The 18088-nt window shown below is 36.9% G+C and overlaps 1 long non-coding RNA gene across 9 annotated transcripts in view; it reads left to right on the plus strand.

The window, feature by feature from the left end:
* Positions 1 to 18088, plus strand: part of LOC111567884 (uncharacterized) — a 60837-nt gene that overhangs the window by 38475 nt on the left and 4274 nt on the right. For 4 of the 9 annotated variants that reach the window (XR_008601217.1, XR_008601215.1, XR_004847242.2 and 1 more), the window contains 4 exons: positions 909 to 986; positions 5161 to 5243; positions 14282 to 14418; positions 14629 to 14889. This is a non-coding gene — a long non-coding RNA (uncharacterized LOC111567884). Of the gene's footprint in view, positions 1 to 908; positions 987 to 5160; positions 5244 to 14276; positions 14419 to 14628; positions 14890 to 18088 lie in introns of all 9 variants that reach the window. The other 5 variants (XR_008601216.1, XR_008601221.1, XR_008601219.1 and 2 more) reach the window with 5 other exon arrangements.

Consider the following 18088-nt stretch of genomic DNA (forward strand, 5'->3'; position numbering starts at 1 on the left):
TGTGTTCTATTCTTGAGTGAGTAAAAACATCCTTTATGAAGCTTGAAATTAATCATAAAAACTTGATATTATTTTTGATTTAAAAATAATAGTTTGAACAGTCTTAGTCAGTTAATCAATCAGTAAATTAACTATTTATTGATTTTAATTAAATAATCAGCTCTTATTCTGAAAATTGAATAATCAGCTTTGCCATATTTTCAAGGAAAACACCTATCTCTTAAATGCAGCTGCTCACATTTGATCATTTTCTTTGTCATATATGATAGTAAAGTGAATGTATTCAAGTTTTGACTGTTATCTGACATTTTGTAAACTAAACGATTGATTACTTGAAAGAATAACTGACAACTGATTAGATAATAAAACCAGCAATATTTTGATTTCTTTCTCTATTTTTGTGCTACTGAAGTTGAGCTCGCTTCGCAGGGCAACTCTGTGTGCATCTCAGTTTGGTCACCAGGACAGATATATTCAGATTTAGCCAGTCAAAGTGTAGAGTTGAACAACCAACTGATCTAAACTTAAGGTTCTCTGTGTCCACACACTGTAAAGGATTCATGTTTTGACTGAGAAAAGACCATAATGACACAATGTCTGAAAGAACAAAACAAGCTGAACCTTACATTAATGTAAAATATGTAGATATATGAAATGTTTCACCACTTCCAACGCCACGATTGTCACTTCTTTGGATTCATAATGGAAATTCAATATTTTTTAAAGGTGATCAGCACTGAAGCAACTCTTTAAGAATCAACCACAGGAGTAGACACAAACATGAATCAGCTCTGACTCAGTGTGTGCTTAATGCATTTTAGAGAATTTTAGAAGTGATAATATTTCACAGTGAATGGGAAAGTTTACAGAATGATCTTTACATTTTAATATTTTGTTTATTTACACAGGTGATTTCAGTCCCGCTGCCCTGAACTGACAGCAACGCTCCGTGGTCTGTGGACCAGAGTCTGTTTCTGCCACGTCAAGTATGTATACAACAAGCAGGACAACTCTCTAGAACTTCTTGATTTTTTTATACTGTTTTTGGATGGTATTCTGGTGAACCTGCTAATTTTGATCAAGCTTCTTTGATACTGTCGGCAAGACAATAACATTTCTTCTTCCCTTACTGATTGGATTTCTCCATTTTAAAATAACTACACTGAACAAATTCGAGATTCTGGGAATTTTTGCCCCTTTGTAAAAGTTCCTTTTCCATTTAATTTAAACTTTCAATGGATATCATAGTGTTACTAGAAAGATGCGACCATGGGAGTCTCCTATCAGCAGGCCATGTCATGTCATGTTATCTTATGTTACGCCCACCATTTAAACTGTGCATTTCCATCAGTTGTGGTAACTACAATTATGCCGTCCCACAGTTCTACAAAGCTCAGCCTTTAATTCATGCACCATTCCTACTAAGGTGATTTTGAACATGCTGATTGGATGCTTTCTAACAGCTCCTTTGAACGTATAGCTCTCTAGATTTGACCTAATGTTTCTTGTCTTGTACCTTTGAGTTTTTACTTAACAAATACAATAGAGTTGTCCAGGGTTTCTGCTGACAGGACAATCAGAAGAGTTTCATGTGCAACAAAAAGCTCGAATGACGACTGACAAAATATCGTCTATACAGGAATGAAGTAGTTCAGTCAGCATTAACCAGACTCAGACAATCTGAAAGTATTTATAGAACATAAATGAGAATAACTGAGGAAGTGCTTGCTCAAGCTTTTGCTGTTTTTTTACTGTTGCCATGAACTGGCTGGCCAGTAAATTCAAATTAACAAGTATCCCTCCAAAAACAGCAAACATATCACAGCGCTAGTCATTTTTAAAAGTCATAAACAACTTATGTGCATGCTTGCCTTGTGTATTTTTTCTTGTGTCTGTCAGAATTAAAGTCAGAATTAATGCTTTGTTCTTAAAGAACTGCAAAGTCTTGCAGAAAAAAGGTTAGGGTGTATGTCACTGCAGACTGTGGTTCATTTTCTGCTTCAAGCTGTTTTTCTTTTACCCATGACTATGAATTTAGCTGAGGGTGCCTTGAGTTGAAATTTTAGCTAAATACAGATACGTGAAAAATTAAAGAAAAAAAGAACCCTTGACCCCAACTGTGAAATCTGGTGATTCTGTGATGCTTCCGTAGTATTTTGCTTCATGGTTTGGGTCCACTTGTTCCTTTTAGAGGAAAGAATCACTGCAAATTCATACAAAGTTGTCCTGACTGATCACCTTTATCCGATGATGGAACATTTCTATCCTGATGGGAGTTGGTCTTTCAGGGCCACATTGAATCCATCCATAGGACACAAGAGTCAGTGAATGATTTAGTAAAAATGATAAGAATCATATTCTGTGACCCTCACAGTCACCAGATTTTACACCAGTAGAACACCTGTGAGATATTTTAGACTGACATATTAGATCGTGCTTCATCATCCACCATCATAAAACACCAACTGAGGGAATATCTTTTGGAAGAACGCTGTTCATTCCTCCAGTAGAGTTCTAGAGACTTGGAGAATCGATGGTAAGATGCTCCGAGGCTGTTCTGATGGTCGCCCAACACCGCGTTAAGACTCTTAATACAGTACAGAGAATTTTTACTTATGTGCAAGTAGTTTTACAACAGTGTAGAAATCCTCTGTTTCAAGAGGAAGCTATACACTCAAAATTTTAACTAACTGCAAAAAAAAAAATCATTGTAAAAACTGGCCTACTAGAGAATAATGTATGATGTACAACTGAATTATATTTATTGAGACAATACGGTTGCATCTGGTAAAAGTAAGGAACATTTTAACAAATCTGATCTATATTAATACTTTTTTTAGTTAGCTTTCTATTGTGTTACTAAACTGAATCACAAAATAACTTGTACTCTCCAGCTGCCAGCTGGTAACTATAGAGTGGAGTAAAATACAATTACTTGAGTGAAGTACCTCAAAATTCACTGCAGTATTTGAGTTATTTGGTTGCTTTCCACCATTATATGCAACTATGAGATACTGTTTTGTACAGATGAATTATTTCATTTAGTTTGACCAGATATTCTGAAAACAGGAAAAAATCCCTGTTTCATTTAAAGCTTCTAATGTGCCTAGAAATCTGCAAACATCTTCAACTGCTTGTTTTCATAACTGCAGTTTTTCACTTTTCCACACAAGTGATCTGAGTAAAACCACATGATGTTTAGTTTATTAAATTTGTCAATCTTACTCAGTGTTTTGGTTGTCATAACAACCATCCGGCTGCTTCAGCTGCCTTATTGTTGTCACATACAGTATTTTTGAACCACTTCTTGCATGTTTATTCCACTTTAGATGCTCAGTTTTCATCATATACTTCTAAAATGAAAAGGCCGTGCATTTTGACAATTGTAAACAATGTACCACATTGTCAGTTGTCGATCACACACAGAGTCTGTAGTAGTTGGATTCCTTCTCTCTTCATATATGAAGTCGTCGACACACATGGTATGCTTCCATGTTTTATGTCACCAACTAGGCTTTACATTTCCAGTTGCTGCAACCAGTCCTCATGCAGACTCAATTTTAAGCATGTAGAGTTCATAGTTATTCTTTGTTTGTTATTATGTCTTCAGTGTTGTTATATAATTAAACATCTTCATGTGTCAGAATAGATTCTGTCTTCTTGGCTTGTTGAGGTGAAAAAATGTTGTCCATCTGTGGTCACCCAGCTTTATTTTACGACAGGGACTATTTAAAGGTGTCATTTTTTTTTTGTTTGTTTGATGCGTAATCTGGCACAAAAGTATATGTCAAATATTGATACACACCAGCAGGATCACTCATTGAACAGACTCCACTGTAATAGAACCCATTCTGACCGCAGCAGCATCCATCCGCTATGACCTTAATGATAGACAAGAAGTAAAATCATCACCTTTTTGAGAACACAGAGAAAAGCTGAAAATGCAAACGCTTCATAAAAGTAGAATTTAGGGCAGAACTCTGCGTTAGATTTCACAGGTGTACCTAAAAAAAAAGCAGGCAGCAAGTGTATAGCAGCTTTAAATATGGATTCAGATTTTTATTTTTCATTTTGTTTTTTCAGACAATAGTCAATACTTTACAGCTAAGTGTGAGAACACATTTACCTGTTGTTTTGCCAAGCTATGCACCAAAAGATGACGTTATGTGTTGAGGCGGGGGCACATTTCCGGACGGAAGTGTGGCGCTGTGTGTGTGTGTGTGTGTGTGTGTGTGTGTGTGTGTGTGTGTCTAGGTGTGTGTGTGTGATTTTGTGTTTGTTCTACTGGAGGGCAAACTGCCACGTCAGTTTGGATCAGAGGTTTCTGTCTTCTGCCAGGATGTCCTGTAGCAGACTCCACCTTCCTGGTTATGGCAGCATCTCTCCACACTTCTACCCCAAACATACAGTAAATAAGACTTTGAAATCTGTCTCTTGCACCTGCCATTTAACTTGTCACATCATGCACAAACACGCATGCTTTTTTGGAGAATGAGTCAAAAGAAAGCATGCGGCTCATGCCATAGGTGGTGAGGGGAAATGATTCAGGAGAGTGTGAAGGAGGGAGGTGAAGGTTGGGTAAGGGGCAGTTACTGTGTGGCCCCTGACGCAGCAAACACACGCACACAAGCACACACTTAGGTAGACAGAAAAACACACGCAGCAGTGCACGTCCGGACGTCAACAGCAAGCGAGGGTTCATAGACGTATCTGAGAACAGCATCACAGCAGCCTACAGTCCATTTAATTAACACACACTCATATAAATAGACATAATTTCACCCCCTTTCTTTTCTTTCTCCGACCCTACACACACACACACACACACACACCCACACACACACACGTGTCAGAGGGTTAAATCATTCCTTGGGATGTTTCCTGGCCATCAACAGGCTGCCTCACACCAGTGAACACACTCACATTCATTCACAAGTACGGTGTCTACAGCTAATAATAGTTTCTGTCTGTTGTGCCACTGTTGCTTCAAGGGTTCAACTGTTGATGAGACAAAGCAACTTTTAATTAGGTTGATACAGTTTACTTTAATTTAGTCACAACTTTGAAGTAAAACTATTTCAGTGTCAACTTATTTCAATTCAGGCGAAATGCTTTAAATCTTTTCCCTCTTCTTGTTTTTTACTTTTTGTACTTTTCCAGCTACAAGAGCCGTTCCTAAACAAGCCGAATCACATGTGATAACAAACTGTTCCTCACTTTGTCTTCGCAGTTAATGGACAACGGTAAACACACACACACACACACACACACACACACAGTCTCACACACGCATACATATGTCAGGAATACACAATTTCACAAGTAAATTCTCACTCGTACACTGACGCACTTGTGCTGACACTTACTGACTCACTCTCACACTTTATCTTCGGCTTGATCCGCCCGTATTGTTTGTCTCACCACACACACACACACACACGCACACACACACTCACATACACAAGACGTACCCTCGTCAAATACGATCTGCCATTTTCCTCTCAGCTTCCAGTTTTAACTTTAAATGTTAATTTACATGAGCACGGATACACACGAAGAAAAATTCTGGACAAAAAATCTTATTTCTGCGTCTCTATAAGCGAAGCAGAAAGTGATCATTTATCATTCATCATAAATATCTATTTTACTTAAATTTCCAAACAGCATGAATCACTAAGTCAACATTTCATTTTGCTATTTGTAAAAAAAAAAAAAGTTTTCTAGATCCAATTAAAATTTTCAACTTGTGATGATCCTTTTTTAAGTTTCTATAGAAATAAAATCTTGTGGGGTATTTTAAAAATGCAGTTTTCTTTACCAAATAGTATTATTCCACAAGAAGAATCAGCTCAGGTTTTATTTTATTTTTTTAAAATATTTTTTAGGAGCAGCATCACACGTGTTTTAGGTAAAACACTGAAAACAGAATGACAGCATAATACAGATGTATAACTTGAAATAAATATGGTGAAATAATGGCATGAGAATATAACTTAGAAAATGAAAATGTTTTTTATAAGATAAATGTTCTCTGTGTGTGAGAGATCACTCTCTCTTTCTCTCTCTCTCTCTCACACACACACACACACACACACACACACACACACACACACACACACCCTCCGTGATCTGGTCATAATATTTATTTTAAGCAACATAAAGCATTTGTAATTACATGTCTTTGTTTTTATAAAATGAACATTTTTATTAAACTTATCTTCTCCTATAGAGAATAAATGTCTAAAAGCACATGAACATGAAAGCACACAAATAAAAGAAAACACATAACCAGAGTACAGACCACAGACCAACTAAGATTGTGAATGAAGAGCATATTTTCTGTTGTTTTATTATTTAAACATTATACACACTCTGCTCTGTGAAAGTTTATCTAACATCTTCACTGTTACCTTCATCAGCTGTTTTACATCCACTTGACCAAGACTTCTGTGTTGTGCAGTGTGTCTGATGCATATAACATTTAGAATGTAAAGGAGCAGAACTGATCGTCTTCATCCAAACACCAATTAATCATTGATGTTAAAAGGCAGAACTATCTGCAGCCACCACAATACACACATCATTACACCCTCTTAATGCCCATTTCTCTGAATATTATAGGTTCCTAATCGAGTCTTCTTCTGACTTCAGTTTAGATTGAGATTAAACTGGATTATAATAGTTTAATAAATGTCTTAAACTGGACTGTTCACTGCCTTTTTAATTTTGTTTTATGTTTTCAGAGTTTATCAGATAAAAAACATAAAAGCAAAACAGAGAAGATCCCTGGATTACCTTTTTTTTTTGTAGTTTTAAATATTTAATTGTACTGAATATTTCCTTTTTGGTGTATGATGCAGTCATGTGCATCACATATGCAAAGATTTAGCATTTGGCTGAAAAGTCACGCTTAGAAACACAAGAGAAAACACAGCTTGTACCACCAATTTAAGGAGATTCACTTAAGAAATTATATTACAGCTAAATATTTTCTAAGGCTTTCATACTGTATTACCTTTGTGTTTATCACACAGTTTGGCAGTTGTGCAAAAAATGTGTCATTAAAAGTTTTAAAAGTACAATGTCTGTGTAAACACGATCAAAATTTACAGCTCTTAAACATTACTCCTAACTTCCCAAAATTCGAAACTTCAACAAATATCCAATATGCTTTTTAAGTATTTATTGCTTTATTATGGGTGAGAGTGATCACACCACTTGTAGGAGAGTAGCTCTCTCATAAATGTTGCATTGTGGGACAGATTTTTTTGCAGGAATGGGCCTAAGTGCAGAAATCATAGAGACAGATAATATATGTTTAAGTTTTAATGGCTACTCACTTGCTGCTGGTCAGTCGATATAAATAATTTTAGTTTTTTGTTATAAGTGCAACAGGAACACGACTATGAATTTTCAGTTTATTTGCTATTTCTATTTTAGAACTAACAACATTTAAAAGTCACCAGTTTTGTCTAAATTTAGGGAGAAAAGTTCACAGCTGAGCCACACAAATTTAAAAGACAAATCCATGTGAAAACTGCACTGAAAAAGTGAACGTCCGATTTGAAATCAGACCACAATTAATTTGATTCAGGCCTGAAAATCATGTGCAGTGTGTCTGTCAGAGTAAAACAATATGGTGATGCAAGGCCTCACTGATTATTGTAATACTAAACTTGCTTTTCAGTGTCAAGCTTCTTAGTAAAAGAGCTTTAAAAGAATGTACAACTGAGACGTATAGAAAGAAAGTTACTACAAACAGAAAAGTAAATGTAGATGAACAATACTCACCTAAGCAGAGAGAAAATAGTTACTTCTGAGAGAATTTAGTTACCTTTTAACACTTTTCTATGCATTTAACAGAAATGTACAAATAGAAAAGAACAAGTCTGACCAGCTGTGAGCACCGAAAGACAGACAAGTTCAGTGAGTTTAAGAAATTCATGATTCTTTCATTTTGACTGTTTAGTGCTTTATTTACTGTGTAAACTACTAAGGCTGTAACTCTGACTTGAATGAAGATTTACCATCAAACTGAAGACATTTTCACTTATTACTACACTTACATTATTTCAGATGAGGTGATATAAAAAGGGACACTTTTAAGCATACTTTAACATTCAGTTTGCTCAGGGGCACTGAAGTTCGCTGAAATGGTGACAGGTTTTTCTTGTGTGTCGTCCAGATAACTGAGACACACTTTATACATTTTCACTAATACACAGTTGAATTTTAATTACATTCATCCCAGTAGTTATATCAGAATATTTCCGCATCTTCTGAACCCCAACCTAGTAGTTTTTTTTTCATTAGTCTGAAAATTTACAAATGACATAATGAAAGTCAGTATTTTATTTTAGGACACACACACACACACACACACACACACACACACACACACACACACACACACACACACACACACACACACACGTATACAAAAATTTGTTTCACAAAAACTCTGGTTTAGCCGAGGTAATATTCTGCAGTGCACTTTACTGTACTTTTGAAAAGCATTCAAATATTTAGTGGAGCAGCATATATTATGATGAGTCTTGCTACAAACATTTAATAGAAATCCCAATAATTATAGGATGCCTTTTTTCCAGGAAAACCTGAAAAACAAGTTGTTTTTTGCTTAGTAACTGTGCGCTTTTTTTGGGTTTACGCAATCGGTTCTGAAACTGTTTCATAAGCGAAAAGGTCGACAAGGTTTCTCAACCCAATGAGGACTATGAAAACCAGCAACTGACATTAAAACACACCACAATCTGAAACTGGTTAAACTGAGTGTGTTGCTTCCCAAAATCAGATGTATAATTATGGAGAGTAAAATACATAAAAGTGAAATCATTTTCACCACGTTGTCTTCATTACAGTCAGGAGGACGTTGTAGGTTTGTTTGCGTCATATAATTTACAGTTACAGGAATAATAGCTTACAGATAATACCGTCTGACGCATATTTTTGTGTGTGTGTGTGTGTGTGTTTGTGTGTATGGGGGTTTACATAGATTTAATTTAAAAATTTTTAGGTGAAGATGTCTGAAAAAGCAGATTGTAAGTGGTAAAGTTCAAATTGAAACATGTACAAAGGCAATGAAAGTTTGTGGACTTTTTAATGACACATTCAAGGTCGTGTGTACATATTAGTTGGAACTAACATTTCCTTTTTTTGTGGCTGTGACTGCATTTAGTCAGTCAGTCCATTTGTACAGCTGCTGTGGTGTTTGTTGAAGATGTTCAGCAGCAATTTTAAATTAAACTTTAATTTGTAGAATGGACAGGAATCAGGAGCATGCAGACAAAAATGACGAATGTACAAATATTTTTAGAAATGATTCCATAATTACAACCTGCAGCCGTACGTTAGCTTCAGTCCACTCAGACATACAATTGTTTTTTCCTTCCTGTCTTCCTTTAGAGCAATCACAAACTTCTACAATTTTCAGAAGCAGCTGCATGTTCTTTACGTATGTGTAAGTTATTTTCTGACTACAGCGGCTGCCAGACCTCTTTTTTTCTCTAATTCCTGTTTTAAAAGGCTCCAGCTACATTGGTAAATCGTTTTAATGGACTGTTAAGGCACTTACAGACTTCTGGGTGTTTGTTCATGGTTGTGTGCAGATGTGGTCAGATATTTTCCCCGCTTTTACAGAGAGGACGACTTCAATCAACTTGCAAACAAAATTATTCGAATTTTGGACACACGTCACATCGTCAGGACACTCTTTAATTCGTGCGGAGTCAAAAGTGTACAACTGTAACAGTTTCACTTAATTCTTAACTGCATGAGAACAACTGAAGTTGCCCTTGTCTCATTAAGATTATCCCAAACTTAATTTCTCACAGCTTCATATGGTTCTTCCCAGACAAATTAATGTAATGTTCATACATTAATCCTGTTTTCATGATTTTCTTCTGATTTACAAATTTTAAACTCTAGAAGAAGCTTTTGAAATACTGACATGTTAGTGAAAAGGTACTTGATACACTTTAAAACCTTACAGACCGTCTCAGATTTGTTTCTTCAAACTCACCTGATTGTGAAAAACAATTCAATAACAGTGAATTGTGTTTGACAAGTAAAAATAACTAATTTAGTTTCTAGTTTTCTTTGATTCACTTTTAGTTGAAATTGAACAAATTTTACATGAATAGAGCCTATGAATTTTTTTTTTTAGTCCTTTTAGTTGGCATTGGGTCTTCACTCCTGAGCACAGCACCAGCAGCAACCTGCTCTATAACACTGGATAGATGTTGTCCAGGACCATCTCTTGTCCAGTTTTCTCTCTTATTTCATGTAAATGATCCACTTTTTCCAGTTCTTGAAAAACAAATTTAGCAGGTTGGTCAAGATTTTTATTTAACAATTATCCCAGACACACCTGCCTGAGGAACCGATTTGACACCAGTTTTATGTCGCAGCTTTTGTGCTCTTCGTGTTCTTCCTCCTTGATTTTCCATGAGGTGGTCTATCCTATAATGTCTTATTGGATTGTCCCAAATAGTCTTTAATGTAGACCATCTCCAGAAAACACAAGTATGGTTCACCTCAAAGATCCTTTCTGATTGGTTACTTGTTTGATCTTGAGTGTTATGAAGAACATGATTACGTTTGTCCATCCAGACTCTTGTTCATGCTTGTTTTGCTGGTAGTGCACTGTGCTGTGTACATTTTATACCATTTTTGATTGAAAGTTTCAGCTCTGATTCCCACTTGTTACTTCTGTATAATGTTGAGTTTGGCTCTCCCCAGGGGCTTGGTGCTTGGTAGATGCTGAGCTGACCTGAGGCCAGCCTCTATGATTTTAAAAATATCATTCATATCCATGTTGAGGCCAGCAGCAGAGTTTTAGGCATCAAGAAAAACAAACAAAAAAAGTTTTTCTGGCTCAATAATCTCATATTCTGACAGAACATTGTGATTACCTCTGTCCATTCTTTCAACGTTAGCTCAGACTTCCCTGTTTTAATTTCAGCTCAACATCTTTCCTGAGTCCTGATTGTGTGTTTCTAAAATATCTAAAGTATGTGTTGTTACTGAATTCATCACATGCCTTACAGTTCCAGAACCAAAACCTCTGAAAACTAAAATGTAAAAGTTCTGAACTTTCATCTCCGCCTCAGTTCATTCCATAATCTGAGATGCACCAAGAAGTTAGAGGTGGTACAAAGAAGAATCTGTGAGGACATTAACATCTGCACAGCTACATACAGCTGGAGGCCATCGGCTCTTTGTTTGACATGTGAAAGTTAAACTCACAGATCATGATGATGAGCCAAGAACAAGGAACGACACACACATCCTTACACTGCATTCATCAAAAATTAGTACAAAATAAGTCAAGTATAGAAAATAATATGCAAATAATCTTAAAAATAAATCCACATCTACAATCTTACAATTAGTCGAATTGAATTGAACACAAAAGTGACTCTTTTTCTTTCTTTTATATTTTTATTATGTATCTGCATGTTCTGCTCACACTAACTTCCTCCTGGTCGGATGGTCTCACTTCTCATGGACTCTTGTGTGTTTCTGATTGAGAGAGAAAGAAGTTTAAAACCTAGATACCACTGGCTCATACACAACTCTCATTTCACAGTGACATTGTGACTAAATAGAAAACAATTTTAATGGCCTTTTATTTGAAATTATTTTTGAGTGTCACAGAGAGAGAAAGAAGGAACCTGGATGTTGATATATTTAGAAACTTTTACACTTTCTATGTATGCATGTGGTTAAGAGCACTGTGTGTGTGTGTGTGTGTGTGTGTGTGTGTGTGTGTGTGTGTGTGTGTGTGTGTGTGTGTGTGTGTGTGTGTGTGTGTGTGTGTGTGTGTGTGTGTGTGTGTGTGTGTGTGTGTGTGTGTGTGTGTGTGTGTGTGTGTGTGTGTGTGTGTGTGTGTGTGTGTGTGTGTGTGTGTTTGTCCACCGTGCTCTTTCAAGCCAGTTAATTTAACATTTCTACGGTAATGGTGCTAGGTTAAGCAACTTTTTTCTTATGTACATTTTTATATACATATATTTAAGAGTGTTTCCAGTTCAACAGGGAGTCCTAACCTACTGAATGTAACCTGCTTTAGGCTCATTTGGTTGTAAGGATCTAGAATGTTAAAAAATAGTAGATTTTCAAAAAACTTTAATTTTAAGCTCTCAGCTGAATTTAAGTCTTAATTTCCCTGTCACACAGGAAGAGAATCAGAGTAAAACTTTTCACCTGCTATTTCAGAGCTGCATTTAAATGCTGCTACTTGTCTCAGTGTTTGTGGACTAAAGCTGCTGATTGCTCAAATTCATTACCTAGAAATGTGATTATTTAGAAGCCATGTATCAGGGCGTCTCCTCTGCATTTAGTCATTATGTCATCCTAAATCTCAGTACCATGAAGAGTAGCGCCCTGCACTAGTTATGATTTTAAACAGGCAGTCTATCAGAGGGGACGTTCTATTCTTTAAGCTCTTGAATAGTTTTACTTCACTGTGGAAATTTTGAAGATTTTAAGAGTGAAAAAAAAATGTTTTTTTTCTAAAATTTTGCAACTTCAAATTTTGGAAATAAAATCCTAACTTTTTTCTTCAGGAACATGGATAAAAATAACAAAATGAGGAGTAAAACTCTTCCAGTATTTGCTATTTTACACCTAATGCAACAAACAAGCAGTTTTGCTTGATTCTGAGCCTTTTCTGAAACCCTACAAACAAGCCGTATGTGACAGCTGCGACCTGCTCCATCAAATCAGACATCTCAAACACATCTAAAAGATAAACGCTACAAATACAGGTGCAATCAGTCCCTCTGCATTCTGACTTTACCTCCCAGGTGTTTGTTTAAACCTACATGCATGCAGCAGGTATCCTTTAAGATGCTGGTCAGCCATTTTGTTGTGGCCACTCAATGGGTTGGCAGTCAGACATGTGAAGGCTTCTGCTGAGGATTAATTGACTAATATAAAACCTCCTTCAGCATCATTAGTGCTGTCGTTTATCACATCTACGCGTGTGCGTTGCTCCCTGCCTGGTTGTCGGAGTGTTTTTAGGGGAAACTGGTTATGAAAGCCTTCCATAAGCAGAGCAGCCTCAGTGAAGCTTCCTCATGTCTGACAGAAAATGGCTGACTGTACAGCTGAAGGCACAGAGCTGCAGAGAGGCAGAGCAGCACTCCTGCATCTGTGCTGCTGAGAGAAGCTCCTGCTAAAGATGTCAAACCCTCCCTAATGAAAACTAATGGTATTGTAAAACAATGCATTTTATACCAGAGGGGAATTTAAATGAGAAATCTCATGTTATCACAGATTCTATAACTTTGTATTTGGGAAATCAAAGCTGTGTAGTCTTTTTATCTTGGGATAATATACTTATATATGTATTGTTAATTATATAACAAGCAGAATTAATGTGTTTTATGTTAAAATGCACAGAACAACAAATAACGGGTTTAGACAGATAGAGTGAATTAAATATAAATACCATCCAAAAACAGTGACAAACCCTGCATCTATTCTAACAGACAAAAAACATAAAACCAGACAGAATCAAACACACACATACATTAATTTAGGATCTTATTTTAGGACTGATATAAATCTCTATGATCACTCATGTTTTACATGACAGAGGAAAAATAGGGAACCGATCTACTGTATAGCACAAATGGACTTAAACTTTTATCAAAGAATGTTACAAGTTAATGCTTAAAAAAATCTGAATCAGGCGTAATTTACATGTAAGGAATTTGTTTTAGTGCAGATGTCGGAGCAATAAAACAAATTAAGACTGAAGAAGCCAACAAGAAAACACCGTAAAACAAGTGCACACAGTTATAGAGTATCATGAAGTATACAAACACACACAAGCATTCTATAGAGTAAAGTGCTAGTAATGTTGTGAGGTGAATGCAGTGTAATGAAAGGTTTGGATGAACAAAAAGTGCAAATTCATAGCGTGCAATAAAAATCTGTGGTAGTGATCACTGGCTGTAGTCTGTAAATGAAGCACAATGTAATATAATGCATCCTTGTTGACTGTGAGTGCACTTTTATAGTGTTTGACAGTCACACAAAACAAAAAACAGCAGACTGACTGTGTATGTCTCTTGGTGTGTGTGTGTGTGTGTGTGAGAGAGAGAGAGAGAGTGTGTGTGTGTACGTGTGTTTTCCTATGACATTATGTTAAATTTCATATCTGTGTGCATGTTTACAATGTTTCTTTCACATTCTGTATAAAATCATTCACGTTAATTTACATGTCTGTGTCTATTTCACCATAATGTCAGAGCAGATGCAGAATCAGTGTTGCCAAAAAGGGGAACTGTGAGCAGTGTGTCCTGTGAGCCGGAGGGTTAGAAAAAAATAAAGTTCCCACCCCAGCAAGGAGTCCCCTCCCTGTAACCTGCACCCACACACTCTGGTCTTCTGGTAATTACAGTCCCTAATCCATCCATCTGGAAACACACAAAAGCATTACATGGAGTTTTATTTATTTTAAATGTTATATATATTTTTAAAATTGTACATTTTTATGGCACCTTGGTGTCAACCGGGTCATTTGTGCCGTGGGTTAAGTGTGTGTGCATGTCACAAAAGTTTTCTGCTCCTGAATCTTTTTATGTGTGTGTGTTTTTGTAGGAGCAAAACGATGTTCACAGAAGAAAGAAAATGGAAACCACTGCAGCCAGCGAAGCAGAAGAAGGTAGAAAGGAACAATGAGGGCCCAGAAGGGAGGGAGGAGGCAGCTGGATGGGCAGCGAGTGAACTCAAAGCGGCCGACACCTTTGTTTCCATTAGCACCACCCAAAAACCATGAAAGTCAAGCCGGTTGGAGTGGGACACATCCATCCTCCACCCGCCTGCACTCAGAAGAGAGTCGTCTAACTCCAGGCTGGGAAGGTAAAAGGGTGTGACCTCTGATTGCTTAAGTATGAATGAGTTTTGTTCTTCTTTGATATGAAGTGTACCATCTCAACAGAAAACAGCAGATATTTATATTCACAAACATTCCATGCTTCACAAATTTTTTTCATGTTGAAATCAGCAAATGAAGGATTTATTTCAAGAACTTAATGTAGGTTTGGGTGTTACATGTGGCATTGTGTGTGTGTGTGTGTGTGCTCATCTGTGTGTGTCCAAGTTTCAGACTAACGTGATTCATAGCTGTGTGTTTGTGTTGGATTTAAACATGGATCTCAGTTTCTTTTCATTTTTTGACTGTGATGGTGAAACTTTGATCAGACAAGAAGGAACGTGAAATGTGGACGCGTTTACATTTTTTGTTATTTTTTAATGTTTTTTTATTATTTGTGTCTTCGTTCAGCTCATCTGCTCTTTATTTCAAGGACTTAAAGCATGTAAAAATTTGAAGCTACCTAAAGGCAAAAGTCTAAATTAATTTACTTTAAAATGTCCAAAAATGTTGAATTAGGTCTCACGTATTATATTACATTGATCTTTAGTTTCCCTACACAAACTCTGCATCCACTGCTGGGAAATCAGAACAGGTATAATTGAAAGACAGGTAGAAAGGTGGAGCACAGAAAAGAAAAAAGACTGGTCAGGTTCCAACAAGCACAGTACGGATTATTTCACTTGTTTAAATGAATCCTAACAATGATCCGACCAGCTTGTGTGGCTGAACGCAGTCGCGTTTTGCTCCAGCTGAGCTTAAAAACACACATTTCAAGCTGCCTGTCCGCCCCTGTCAGGATATTTAACATTTTGACCATTAGCTGCAACTTTAAAGCAGCAAAACAAGGGAGGGAGTCAGAATTAAACAGTACATGTAGATTAATTCCCAGTTCAGCTCTGGAGTAGCTGGGAGGAGCATTTTACCACACCCAAGTGATGTGACATTGTTTTTGGTCAATTCTGGATCAGTTTTTGAGTTTGTTGCTGGATGAAAACGTTTTGTCAGACCGTGATGTGGCAGGTGTGTAGAGTAGCAGAGGCTGCATCTAAGGCAAATCCAACAGCTCTCAGATAATCACAGGACCTTCACTGAAACTAAGATTGTAAAGGGGTTTCTTAAATATTAAATTTGGCATCTTTCATATATGGAGTTCTCGCCTCTCTTCTGAGGGCTTGTGACATAAAAAACAACAAGCAGACGTCTGATTTTAAAGATTAGAGAGCCTAAAAAAAAAAAAAAAACAGCACTAACGCAATCATTTTGAGTTTTTTTTTCAGACATAAGGTGCATAGATAAAGCACTAACATTCCCTAACACTAAAAACAGTAGCCAGCCTTTGTGTATTAATTATTTTCTTCTAAATTTGTAAAGATATCCTGAGAAGACATGATCTGGTAGGGTTTTTGAAAGCTTGTATTTATGGATTAAAGCTCCTGATTGCTTCCACACTCAGTTTCCAGTTTATTAGGTATAACTACCGAAAACCAGCACTCTAATCCTGCCTGAAAAATCCTTCATGAATCTGGGAAACTTCAATTTTTGTCAAATAAAATACTGATTCCAAAAAAATTCTTAAGCAAGGATGACGTTTGTGGTGCAGCAGAATAGAACCTGACGGGCCTTTCTGCTGTTTAGCTTCACATTGACTGATATAAATGTGGTGGACACAATAATAGAAACACCTGTCAGTATCATGCAACAAACTGCAGTCATAAGTTGACTGCACACGTCTCTAAAGTCGCTCTTTTAAGGAAACTGGTCACCTTCACAGTGGCAGGTTTTGTTGGGGGACTGTTGTATTCAGTTGCTTTAGCTTTTGTACCACATAAGCTGATTGCTGGGTGTTTATTGAATAACTTTAAATGTAATTATTTGTAATGGAAAAGAACTTCAAATATAAATTCTTTCTTTTCAATGTCCGTTTAGTCATTCAGAGCAATCGTAAGTCACAAAAACGTGCATTTAACACCAAGTGTGATAAACTAATTTCAATAGGTTGAGCTGCAGACTTTGCAAAGTGGCACTTTTAAAAACTGGTTTATTAACTAATGTCCAAATCTCTACCATATTTCATACTGATGACAGTAACAGGCCAGTGTTCATTCCCAGGTGAATGTCAGACATAATGGGACGTTATTTAAGGTTTTGTTGTTACTTTTGTCATTCCTCATACATCCACGTGTGCGGTCTAAAGTGTGTGTTTCATGAAGTCAACGGTTTTGAGGCCTGTGTTTGCTGACTGTGAGGTGAGGTGTCGACCACGGCAGGCGCCTCAGTGTTTGCGTCAGTTTGAAAATTCCACAGTGGGAGGAGGAGACGCAGCGAAATGACGCTGTGGGTTTCTAATAATGAAATACCAAACTGCAGATTGCAGGAAGAACGTCATACAATGTGCGATTTTAAAGACAAAAATAAAACTGCTAATACAAATGTGACAAATGACCGGTGTTTAAAGTTAACTGTTCTAAACTTCTCAGGACAACAATCTTTTTATTTGGAGTAGCTTATATGATGTGGTTTTGATTTGTAGTTTAACAGCTTTGTTTTGACAAGAGTGTGTGACCATGTGTGTGTGAGAGAGTGTGTGTGAGTGGGTCTGATTGTGTTTCTGAACATCTACATACATATGTTCCAAGTTAAAATTGTGCACAGTGTGTGTAAGGCTGATGTTGGTGTTATATGTGGGGTCTTTAGCATGAATGGTGGTAAATTTCAAGGCATACAGTGTAAAAGCTGAGTGAGCGTGAGTTACTGTCAGTGTGTGTGTGTGTGTGTGTGTGTGTGTGTGTGTGTGTGTGTGTGTGTGTGTGTGTGTGTGGGTCTGATTGTGTTTCTGAGCGCCTACTGATCGTCTAAATGACCAACTGGGCCAATGTGTGTACGTGTGTATGGCTGATTTCAGGTGTCTGTGAATGCCGGTGTGTGTGTGTGTGTGTGTGTGTGTGTGTGTGTGTGTGTGTGTGTGTGTGAGAGAGAGAGATGTCCAGTGTTTTTTAAGGGTTTCTAACATGAATTTTGATACATTTAAAGATATGATGAGTGACACATGCATCAACTCACACGTGGTCAGGAGAATATAATACACACACACACACACACACACACAGCTGAAAAGTGTGTGTGTGTGTGTGTGTGTGTGTGTGTGTGTGTGTGTGTGTGTGTGTGTGTGTGTGTGTGTGTGTG

The sequence above is a fragment of the Amphiprion ocellaris genome, chromosome 3, assembly GCF_022539595.1.
Source record: "Amphiprion ocellaris isolate individual 3 ecotype Okinawa chromosome 3, ASM2253959v1, whole genome shotgun sequence".
Classification (NCBI taxonomy): Eukaryota; Metazoa; Chordata; class Actinopteri; family Pomacentridae; genus Amphiprion; species Amphiprion ocellaris.